This window comes from Leptodactylus fuscus, chromosome 6 (assembly GCF_031893055.1).
Source record: "Leptodactylus fuscus isolate aLepFus1 chromosome 6, aLepFus1.hap2, whole genome shotgun sequence".
Lineage (NCBI taxonomy): Eukaryota > Metazoa > Chordata > Amphibia > Anura > Leptodactylidae > Leptodactylus > Leptodactylus fuscus.
The window spans coordinates 169,097,315-169,110,009 of record NC_134270.1 but is presented as its reverse complement, the minus strand read 5'-3'; the positions used below and the strand labels follow the sequence as shown (position 1 = coordinate 169,110,009).

Below are 12,695 nucleotides of genomic sequence, written 5' to 3'. Positions count from 1 at the left end.
TCCTCTCATGCACATCTTCCCTTCCCAACTCACAGACTTGTTTTTTTTTTTTTTTAACCATTTGCATAATGGTAATCCATCCGGATGACAACCCATAAACATGGAGACCGCTTGTTGTCAGTCAAAACATGTATTCATTCTCTATTTTTTTTTTTAAAACCTGCACAGAGCTAAGACCAGGTTCACATGTCAAGGATTTGCACCCAGTGCTCCCTATGGGATTTCTGCCATTCCATACCCCGTTAATACAGAAGTCGCTTTACGGTTTTCAACATCTGACAAAGTGAGGTCTGAGCTTCACTTCATCTCCATAAGGTTTCGGCTGGACATGGAAGCCCCCTCCGAAACGTTCTCTGACCACATGTGACGGAAGAGTCTACACAGATGTTCTCAAGATGTCTTGGAGCGTCTCCGCTGGCCTACGATGAGAGGACGCCACTTACATATTTATGCAAATCCATCCATAGGAAAAGCCTGGACTGTCCGTCCCAGGACCGCCGAGACGTCTCGCTCAATAAACATTAGACATATACAGAGACAGTTAGAGCGTATTCTGGGAAAGCTGGGTGACATTCAAGCCAACCAGGACAACATGAATCCTAGCCTGTGTTATACATTATAGCAGTCACCTTCCACTACCTTTGCGCTCCAGTTAGATACAGGCGGTACATCCCGAGCCCTCAGGGGCTGCATATGGCTCCCCGACACATCTGTACACAGCGATGGGGAGGGAGAGGAAGCCACGAGGACATAATATCCATCACTACTACTAAAAACTGAGGTCTATCTCCTCTGTTGTGCTGATGGATTTTCTATTGTTCCCTGTTATCAGCCCTGACTGTAGGCTTCTTTTGCAGGACGACTGCCCATATCAGGCCCTGCACCTTGGCACTAGACGTTGGCGTCACAGACTAGAACAAGAATGAAAGATTACCCAAAACAATGGCACGCGTCAGTATAGAAGAAACCTACCCTGAGGAGGCCGAGAGGGGCACACGAGGGGTGTATCGTAGTCAGAGAGCTGGACGTCCATACAGAAGAGTCAGCAAGTGCAGCTACTTTCATACAGGGGGGGGGAGGGGGATCCATTAATGGGATGTCTAGGATTGGGCCACAGGCAGGGGACGGTGCCCTTTACACCCCCCAGGCTGTTGATATGTTGTGTGTTGTTAGCGTGACATCATCCTTGCAGGGCTGACAACAAACATCAGAAGGCAACAGTGAAAGGCCTGGGGGACGAGAAGGGGAAATACTGCTTGGTTGTGCAATTAAAGGGGTTGTCCAGGATCACAAAACGTAATGCAGCCCTGCCAGGCAGGTTCAGCGGCCTCTTCTACGACCATTTGTTCAGCAGTCTCAATACTTACCTGCATCCTCCGCTCTGTTGCGGATGGTATTGAGATCGCTGCGGTGGAGACGTCACGAGCATCACCTGTATACTGCATCGATATGATGTCACCACTCCTTATATAAACGGCAGCAGAGGTGATGGCCACCAGAGGAGAGGTGCAAGTGACAACATATTGTGGCCCTAGCACTACAGGACCTTCGTTTTATGATCCCGGAAACCCCTTTAAACCATCCCCTGCAGCCGAATAGTCAGAATCTCAGACAACCCCCTTGAAGGGTTTTCCTGGCCCTAGGCTACCCCTATCAGATTGACGGCGGTCCAAATTGCAACACCACCCCGACTTCTTGATGTTAGACACTGTCTATACAGAGACGGGAGCTGCTCGGGTCAAGAGGCCACAGAACCTGCCCCAGCAATTCGATACTAATGACCTATCCTAAGGGAAGCCCCATTAATCTGGCCGCAGCCCACCATATTGCAGGATCAGTTTTCCAAAGTGATCGTGAGATCAGACATGGCACCCCGCCGAAAAACGCTTCCGCTCCTCACCCCAATGACAAGTCATTTTCAGCCAAACCAAGCGTACGATTATATGGGGGGGGGGGTGAGAAGGACTATCACCTATCTATCTAGTGCTGGGAAAGTTCAGCTCTGAAGCCTGCCGAATTGTGAACGCAGCTAACTCCGAATCTATAGGATGACGCAAATGGTAAAGCGACAATTTTGCTAAGTGGCGGCGATGAATCACGGATACAATTTTCACCCATCGCTTCCGGCTAAAGTGCATTTCCCGTCCTTCCGATGGTAATAAATGAAGAGCTTTAGGAGATTTTCTGAAAACCGAGCTTTACCGGAAAGTCTGGGCAAGGGGGGGGGGTCATGAAATCGGCTCCATGGCCTCATTATCCCTCCTCCGGCATCTGCTGGAAATCTTATTATGAGCAATGGGCTGTGTTATGCACTGACCTGGATAGCCGGCGCTGGCCGTCATGAAGGGAGAGAGCGTTCATTTTTAATGCATGAGCTGCGGAGAATCTCTCCACTCAAGGGTTACGGCTTGCGGGAGGCACGGGGCACGATTCCTGGATATTTACAAAGTGAGAGTATGTAAGAGCTCGATGGACACCGGAGGCTCTTCCAGTTATGACCTGCGATTTATAGGAGGGGGAGGGGGGAGGAATCAGCAAACTAGGTGGCCCCCTTATTGGAGGAACCTCAGGGGTAGTCTACTTCTCCCCAAATATTTCCCAGGCCCATCAGATTCAATCCGCTCGGTCACATTACTTCTCTAAATATTCAGCCAAGACCAAACCTATCTGGCTCGACTGGCTTTTCTTCTTGCTCATTCCTGAGGTTTCAGAGCCAAACCGCTGACTACAACTACAAATGTTTGATGGCCAGGGTCAGACAGAAGCAGTAAAGCTCCAGGAACTGATTCCTATGAAAGTAAATAGGTAGCTTTGTATCTAGTGACATAATACCAATAAGTGTAGAATATCATTTACTAGAATTTTATGTTGAAGACGAGGATTGGTAACGTTTCTCCAACTACGAGCTGCCTCCTCCTCCAGCCCTTTTGGTCGGCCAAAGAGTGTAACATCGATGTAATTAATAATTCCTCCTTAAGGCTCTCTCTGCCATTAGTGGCCTAAGACTTCATGCAGACAACTGAGTGTCCTATAAAATTTCAGAACACCTTTGAGGCCACCTACCGGTTCACGTACATGAAGCCTTAGGCAAACAAGAAAGAGTCTTTAAAGGTGCTCTATTGCTGGATTTTTTGCTATTTTAGATAAACGTATGCCTGAATAGCCTTAAAAAGGCTATTCAAGTCCTGCTAATTGTTTGTTAATGAATTACCTTTTAAACGTATATGTAAATGACCCTCCGTGCACCGTCGGTGTTCCCGTGCACCCCTCACGTCATACGCTGTTCACACCCTCCTCTCTTGGTTCTTCTATGTAAGTCCCTCCTCCTGCTTTCGATTCAATGTCTTTTCCCTGCTTCTGGAAAAGGACCCGTGATGACGTCACTACAAGGTCCTTCGTCGTCTTCTAAGTAGTGAGCTATACAGAGCAGGGGCTGCAGCTCCCTGTGTCTATCATAGCATAGATCTACTGTGCACATGGAGATCTATGAAAGACACAGGGAGCTGCAGACCCTGTTCAGCATAGATCACTACTTAGAAGACGACGAAGGACCTTGTAATGACGTCATCACAGGTCCTTTTCCAGAAGCAGGTAAGAGACATTAAATCGAAAGCAGGAGGAGGGACTTACATAGAAGCACCAAGAGAGGAGGGTGTGAACAGAGTATGACGTGAGGGGTGCACGGGAACGCCCACGGTGCACGGAGGGCTCATTTTCATATACGTTTAAAAGGTAATTCATTAAAATGGGGGGGGTCTTTTAACAAACGATTAGCAGGACTTGAATAGCCTTTTTAAAGGCTATTCAGGCATACGTTTATCTAAAATAGCCAAAATCCAGTGATCGAGCCCCTTTAAAACCAAAAAGACACATATGATAGTGGCAGTACAATTTTCGATACCTCTGATGTGGAAATCACAAACCCCACCATCTGTTTCACAATGGCCAGAGTTGTATAAATTTGCAGTCTCAAGAAACTCTCTGTCGGGCAGGAACGCAAACACGTCTGGGAGCGCTGTCTGTCCTCTAGAGGCACCCTACGTTTACACGTCACTGTCAGTATCTGACTACGACTACGAATGGTTGATGGCCATGGGCTCCGATGACGTTCACTATTTTAGTAGTCCATTTGTCCGTTCTACTTGTCCAACGCAGATCTGAACTAGCATCAGCTGTGACACGAGACAGGTCTGTACAGTCTTCCTGCACGTTGCGTGTTATCTGGAGCGCTCGCTACACGGAAGAGAAGCCTCCATTATCTAGTCAATGTTTGCTCGGGATTTCTCTCATCAGCTTCGGAAAGCTGAATTTATGACCATAAGCCTGCCATTATAGTAAACTATACAGCACCATAATCTGTCTGGTTATCTTCTCGCTGAGATTTGCTTTATTCCAGACAGTCCTATCAGCTGGCCATAGAGATTAGATATAGGCCAAAATAGGGGAGCGGCTAATGTCTCTATACGATAAAGTCTATGGGTGTCTACCCTGAAGGAAGATACCATTAAAATAGGGAGGAGTGGAACAACCGGATTTCAACATGACATCATAAGCATTGCTCATGTGACCACAGACTAGGACTGGACTCGCTGGTATATGTAACTATATGAGCAATGGTTGTGTGACATCATCACTCCCAGTCCAGGTCCTTTAGCAGGCAATGGAGGTCCTTTCTTATTTTTATAGGGCTTTCAGCTCCCTGACCGATTTTGTAAAATCTCTGAACACCCCTATAAGATGTCCCTACACGTTAGACAACCTGACCTTGCCGACTTCATGTCCGTTGTTCACATGGTCATCAAATGAACGTTACTGAGCTGCAGTTCCATGAACAGCCACTATACAATGATGGCGCTGTCCTTGGTAGATCGTAAAGAGGCTGCAGCGATCAATAGCATAGAAATAATCACTTTAATACGGGATCATAGAATTTTGGGGAGAGGGCATTTACCTAATACCCAAATACATATATGTCTTATATATGTATTACTAGCACTACGCGCCGCCCTTAAGATGTATGTGTTTCACAGTATGTAATGAGTTTTTAATGTGTTCTAGGGAAAGTAGCAGGTTTTTTTTTTTTTGGAGGTTTTTATTTTTGGTCGTTTTTTTGTAAATTTTGTTTCTGCATTTATTGCACTCTCTAGGGGTCTGGAACCCCAGGGTGTGTGATTAGTAATGCATTGCATAAGACCAGCGCTTCTATTGCAGGCTACGTAGCATAGGGTGCGTAGGAGCAAAAGACCGACAGGCTGGGGACCCTGCGAAAGGCTCCCGGCTGCAATAGTAACGTGACGCCGGCCCCGGAGCTTGGTCTGGGTGCCAGCGCGAAGTAGGAACATAGCAGAGAAGGAACATGGCAGCGCCCACGGAGGACATGGCGCCTCGGTCAGCTGTGACTGAGGCACCGTTAGGGTTAATGGGGACGATCGTTGCGGACATCGGCCACCCCCACCCCACTGGACTCACCTTGTGCATGCTGTCTAGGCCGCAACATCACAGGCATGAGCAGTCCTGTGTAGCTGGTCGGCATGCCGGCACTGTGTAGGCGGCCTGGGATGGCAGAGGCAGCCGAAACATGCGGGCTGCCGCCATGTTGACTACCATCTTCCCTGGTCAATCGCCCCATCCACACTTCGCCGGCAACGTATGGTGCCGCAGCGCTGGCTCCAAAGCCCGCCCACACCCTGCCATGTACCAATAGGAGGTGCGTGGAAAGACCTGGGCTGGCGGAATGCCAGCGCCTACAGCAAAGCCGGAGTGAACTTTTGAGGGTCGCGGTGGCGATTTGGGGTGAGTGACCCACATTTAGAGTAGCCTATCCTTCCTTTCTGGGCAATATGACGGTGTGTGTGAAATTTCAACAAAATCCATTCAGCCGTTTGGCTGTGATTGAGGAACAAACACACAAACATCCAAACACACAAACTTTCACCTTTCTAATATTAGTCGGATGTGGTTGTCAGATGACGTCACGCCCGTGGTAAGGGTCAGCACGCACCTCTTTTCCCAGAACGCTCGTGAGACGGCTTAGGGTAGGAGAATGGAAGACAATTGTATCTAGAACAAACAGATAAGACTCAGAGACACCTCCTAAACTACACAGATAACAGAGGGGCCCACAGGGGTGCACAGAAAGGACAGACACACCCGAATACACCTATGTGGTCTCCATACTGGTCAAGTGCCTTGATCCCAGCCCCCCACCCCAGACAAGTTCATCCAGTTCCAGATAACAAGTGTAAATAACTACCACACCCGCCATCAGGCAATGCCACACTATAGCGATAGAACAGAGAGCCCAGTACCTAGAAATTCCAGAATATATACCCTATTATTAGCACCCACCCAACCGGACCTCTAATAGACACAGTAGGGTCATAACCCAGCTTTACACAAGACACACTGACGTAGATATTTGCATTATCTACTTCCTCCACTCATACACTTCTACAGTGTCAGTCTCCACTGTTCTAGAATTCCATTATTCAACCAAAGCTCTCAGAGAGTATTGGGCAAGAAGCGGCCATGATTAACTATTAATTGTTCCACATTAGCTAAGTTATGACTATTGACGCCTCTGATAGAAGCTGCCGAGGTCAGACTTTGACCAGTCAATTACAGAATATATATAATTAATCAACATAAAAACCTGAGTCATTGTGTACAGATATTATATATCCTATACTGAGTTACATCCTGTATTATACTCCAGAGCTGTGCTCACTATTCTGCTGGTGCAGTCACTGTGTACATACATTACTTATCCTGTATTATACTCCAGAGCTGTGCTCACTATTCTGCTGGTACAGTCACTGTGTACATATATTACATTACTTATCCTGTATTATACTCCAGAGCTGCGCTCACTATTCTGCTGGTGCAGTCACTGTGTACATACATTACTTATCCTGTATTATACTCCAGAGCTGCGCTCACTATTCTGCTGGTACAGTCACTGTGTACATACATTACATTACTTATCCTGTATTATACTCCAGAGCTGCGCTCACTATTCTGCTGGTGCAGTCACTGTGTACATATATTACATTACTTATCCTGTATTATACTCCAGAGCTGCACTCACTATTCTGCTGGTGCAGTCACTGTGTACATACATTACATTACTTATCCTGTATTATACTCCAGAGCTGCGCTCACTATTCTGCTGGTACAGTCACTGTGTACATACATTACATTACTTATCCTGTATTATACTACAGAGCTGCGCTCACCATTCTGCTGGTGCAGTCATTGTGTACATACATTACATTACTTATCCTGTATTATACTCCAGAGCTGCGCTCACTATTCTGCTGGTGCAGTCACTGTGTACATACATTACTTATCCTGTATTATACTCCAGAGCTGCGCTCACTATTCTGCTGGTACAGTCACTGTGTACATACATTGCATTACTTATCCTGTATTATACTCCAGAGCTGCGCTCACTATTCTGCTGGTGCAGTCACTGTGTACATATATTACATTACTTATCCTGTATTATACTCCAGAGCTGCACTCACTATTCTGCTGGTGCAGTCACTGTGTACATATATTACATTACTTATCCTGTATTATACTCCAGAGCTGCGCTCACTATTCTGCTGGTACAGTCACTGTGTACATATATTACATTACTTATCCTGTATTATACTCCAGAGCTGCGCTCACTATTCTGCTGGTACAGTCACTGTGTACATACATTACATTACTTATCCTGTATTATGCTCCAGAGCTGCGCTCACTATTCTGCTGGTGCAGTCACTGTGTACATACATTACATTACTTATCCTGTATTATACTCCAGAGCTGTGCTCACTATTCTGCTGGTACAGTCACTGTGTACATACATTACATTACTTATCCTGTATTATACTACAGAGCTGTGCTCACCATTCTGCTGGTGCAGTCATTGTGTACATACATTACAGAATGTAACAAGTTCTCTCGTGTACTGAGCGTTTGCTACAATGTATCAGTGCAGGAGGAGTGGAGATGGTTCCCCCTCAGTCCTTGCAGCCATTGCACCTCCATCTCCTCAGACTCTCTTAGTATTAGATATAGCAGAGCTCACCCTGTGTACATAGTAGAGGGTCCGGCCGCCATCAGCCTCGTGTCTCCCAGACTTCCATCGCCCGCTATATCCTGTATATTACACCCTGCGGTGCCGGCAGAGAGAACACCAGGACTCCCAAGCACTTAGAGGAAATGAGAAGTAGATTGGGCAGGACTCCGGGGACATGTGGCAGGCAGCGGTGACGCAGGGCCAAGGCGCTCAGGTTGCCAAGCTCTGGTACATGGAGACGGAGTACGACTGCTCTATAGGTGATGGCTCGTCCCCCCGCGGGAGTCACCTGTGATGAAGGACTTGTCACGGAAAGGGAGACATTACCTGCGATGTGCAGCCGCTACTGCGCCAAAATCAGGGGAGAAGGGACTACTAAAGATTGCAAGAAAGCGAGGGCTACAGAGGAATCAGTAGGGCCGCAACTTAAAGGGGGCAAATGGAGGATGTGAAAGGTCCCAGAGTCAGATCTCACCCTATTCCAAAGTCGGAATGCCCCTTTAATATCCTACTCACTAAAGCAACCATCAGAGACTGTAGGGGTGGTCACCCAGCTTTTCACAGGCCGGAAAAAAAAAAAGTGACTTCTGGGCATGCTCCGTAAAGGTCCTGTGTCATTAACCCTTTAACTAAGCCTATGAGACAGCCCTTAAAAGGGTCTATTCACACACGGCAGATTTCTTCCAGAATGATTAGCGCCCCCCTCAGGCCGGGCACACATTTGCATCGGAATCTCTATCTAAAATCACCCAACAAAGGCTTTTGCGTCCGGCAGTTTCGGTTAAAAAGATCGGACACCCAATGGATCCCATTATAGTCAACGGCGTCCGAAATTTTAGCGGTTTATTGTTGAGGTCCTCCGACGGTTTCCCCGCCCCCCAGCCCATGAATCAGGAGGATCAGGATGAATACAGGCTGTCTAGAGGTGCACTACAAGTCCCAGCGCAGCGAGGTCGGAAGATGCGAAGCCCTGGGAGGCGGACGCGTTCTCTGGCCTGATAACTGCGGGGCACTAGAGCGCACGCGGTACATAAATATATACATGTATACACAGTCTGTGTTGCCAAAGCCGGTGTCACGTTTCCCATTTATTAGGAAACAAGAGGCAACATTGAGTCATCGCACGAGATGCCAAAGGAGAAGACGGAGCTGGCAGCGGCGGGCTGAGCGCAACGTACAACAACTCCCAGCATCCCAATAGGTATTCTCTGCAAACCAAGACTCCGCCCAGCTCGAGGGCAATTCTGATAACGTAACGCTGCAGTGTAAAGCACGGGGGATGGATTCCATACTCCAATAGGCAACGCACATAGCTTAAAAGCCCAGCGCCTCCTCTGTCCTTGGGTTGTGTCTGGTATTGAAACTCAGCTCTAGTGAAGTTGTAATACTATGCGTAACCTGTGGAGAGGGGTGGCGCTGTTGCTGAAAGGTAGTCATGTTTTTCTAATACAGCACAAGCCCTTTATAATGTTGACCCCTCCTATCCAAATGAGGGGCTGCTGAAAGTTAGACCCCTACCATCGATCCAAAATAGCACAGCGCCATCTACCGTGCAGTGGACTTAAATGGTACTGCAGCTCTCTCCTATATCCCCATAGACAGTCCCTTCCATTGAGAGTTCCACGTAGGATTCGAGAGCCATTTGATCTGCTGACAGTCCGTTACAATGTATCGTTACAGATGGAGTGTTTAGGTTGCGTTCACCCAAAAAGCTGGGCAGAAAGAACGCCCAGTCCCATCATGGCAATCCAAGAGACCCCATACTCAAAAGCAAATGTAGGATGTGAACAGAGGCCTAGCTCGGATACAACTGTAACAAAACCTCAGACAGAACCTGTCCCGTCTCCAGTCACTGACAGCAAGCGACGGCAGCCATTCTGCTCAGTCTGCACAGTAGCGTATGACCGCAGGCGTTTGTTCTCTGGCGGTGACGTCGCAGACCTTCACCGTGTTTGCTCACCAGGCACACGCCCGCTGCTCCATATTTACCCCCATGGCAGATATTATTCCCAAGGCAAACATTTCGGCCGGAACAAAGATTTCGTAGAAGTTGGCGAATGTTACTAGAACAGAGAAATACCGAAGACGTTCCGTCCTGCGTCAGCGGGAGGCGCCGTGCGATTGGCTGCCTACCTGTGCCAGTTTCTGGCGACGGCGTCTCTCGTCTTAGCTACGCTGTGTGGATTAACAGATCTGCATGTCCCGGCAAGCTCAGGATCAGGGGCGCAACGGCTGCCGAAACGCCAGAAAGGTCATCTACAGTTTGCACTGCTGCAGTATTAAAGGAGCGCTCCAGCGTCACGTCTAGGTATAAGGAGATACTCCGCAGCTTTCTAATACCTTACGCCTCAAGATTTGTAGTAGACTAGTCCTGTTCACACAGCTGCAGTTTGTTACAATGTATCAGTGTGGACAATTCTCTCCGGCGTTAACAGAAACAAATCTCCGTCCGATCCTGAACTCCTACCACCAATGTTAGATTACAGAAGTAGTGTTGCAAAAAGAGCGCCCCTTCCCTCCAATGGCGAGGTCTGGAACTGCAGCTAAGACAGTGGTCACACAACAGCAGATGATTTTTTATTTTCTTCCAACTTCATTCTTAAAGTCTCCGGCTGCTATGAGGCATGCTTGAATTATGAAGAGTCTCCGGCCCTTTAATAGATCGGGCACGCTCCTGTGTTTCGCAATTGGCGTAGATTTCATGTATAATTCGGACCAGTTTTCTGGCGCGAGTTATAATATGTTTTTGGAGCCAACTCTTGGAGTGGTGAACAAGGCGTCAAACTAACACTGTGGGACATCTCTGGTGCGAGAAAGGGCCAAAAGACAAAATTGTGCAACACTTCTACCCATGTGTGCCAGGAAACTGGTGAAGAAGGGTTAATTATATTCTTCCAACATGTTTTTGGGCTGCGTTCACATGGGTTAATAAGTGCACCCAAAAACCTTTAGCAGTGTTTCGAGTGATTTCTGGGTTCCCTGTGGGCTCCTGGCATCTTCCTGTTCGGTTTTCCTACAAGTACCATGATGCATTGGGCTTCACTCAGGGCCGACTCCTTCCCCATCCCTTTCTCACTTACACCCCCTCCCTGTTTCCCTACCTAGCCCTCCACTACTAGCCTGCCCTAACTAATAGAGATGAGCGAGTACTGTTGGGATCAGCCGATCCGAACAGCACGCTCCATAGAAATGAATGGATGCACCTGGTACTTCCGCTTTGACGGCGGCCGGCCGCTTAACCCCCCGCGTGCCAGCTACGTCCATTCATTTCTATGCGAGCGTGCCACCACAGTAATCTAGGTAAATTTTTGGAACAATGGGTAATTTAGAAGGTTGGAGGAGGGGCAGGAGGGGTGCTTAGCTTAATTTCTAATTATCTGTTTATCCCCCGGACGATCCCTTTAACATACTAAAGGAACGGCCCATCAAAAAATAGAGCGTATCCTATTTCTGGGAGTTTTTTTGGCATCAAGGATGCCCAACTACGAGTTGGAGTAGATAGAGGTGGAATCGGCAGACAGTGCACCTGATATAGGAGGAGGCACCATCAGAAATGAGGTGCACCAGGGGGCAACACGGTGGCTCAGTAGTAGTGGACGGGCTAGGTAGGGAAACAGGGAGGGGGTGTGAGTGAGAAAGGGATGGGGAGAGAGTCAGCCCTAAGTAAAGCCCAAGGCATCATGGTACTTGTAGGAAAACCGAACAGGAAGATGCCAGGAGCGCACAGGGAACCCAGTAAGCACTAGAGATGAGCGAGTATCATTCGAAACAGCAGTTTCGAATAGCACGCACCCATAGGAATGAATGGAGCTGGCCGGCAGGCAGACGAGTCCGGTGTCCTGCCGCTTAACACCCTGCGTGCTGGCTGCGTCCATTCATTCCTATGGGTGCGTGCTATTCGAAACTACCATTTCAAATAGTACTCGCTCATCTCTAGTAAGCTCTGCAGCCTTGCAGCGCTGGAGCCCTGGGTTCAAATCCTCCCAGTTACATCTGCAAGGAGTTTGTATGTTCTCCCCGTGTTTGCGCAGATTTACTCCCATTCTACAAAGACATGCTGATAGGAAAAAAATGTACATTGTGATCCCGATATGGGGCTCACAATATACAAAGAAAAAAAAAAAAAAAAAGTAAAAAAAGAAATGAGGTGCAGCATCCGCCGACGCAGAATATATGAAGACCAACGTTGAATCCATCAGTCTCAAGTCTATAATAATGATAACTTATTTTATTTATATAACGCAGCACTGTACATAAGTCTATAAGAAATCCGTGAAAAAGCCCCCCTAGATAAGATGGACCGTTCCATCACTTCTTTACATTAGTCATGTGAATACAGCCTTATAAGACCATTGAGAACCAATGACTATGGAGGAGCAGAGTCCAAATATTCTGCAAATCCGACACTGGCCTGGAAGCAGAGGTAACGGCAGACGCTACATGAGAGCCAGCACTTCCTACCCGGGCACAGCGGATCGATGGCACATCCTTATCTACATCAAGTGCGGCCATGTCTCACAAGTTCATCGGATACAGAGGAAGCGCTGGCAGACATCCCCGAGGAGCCGCCAGCGACCACAGATCTATACAGAAATCAATGAGCGACGCCGTCTTAGGAGGAACGATC

At 47.8% G+C, this 12,695-nt stretch overlaps 1 protein-coding gene across 3 annotated transcripts in view; it reads right to left on the bottom strand.

Annotated features, from left to right (window-relative positions):
* LOC142209013 (beta-1,4-galactosyltransferase 3-like) overlaps positions 1–12,695 on the bottom strand; it is a 49,231-nt gene that overhangs the window by 24,123 nt on the left and 12,413 nt on the right. Inside the window, exon 1 of one of the 3 annotated variants that reach the window (XM_075277948.1) lies at positions 8,078–8,099. The exons of the other annotated variants lie outside the window; for them this stretch is intronic. The gene's annotated coding sequence lies outside the window, so the exon portion shown is untranslated. Of the gene's footprint in view, positions 1–8,077; positions 8,100–12,695 lie in introns of those variants that run through there. 3 annotated transcript variants of the gene reach the window in all.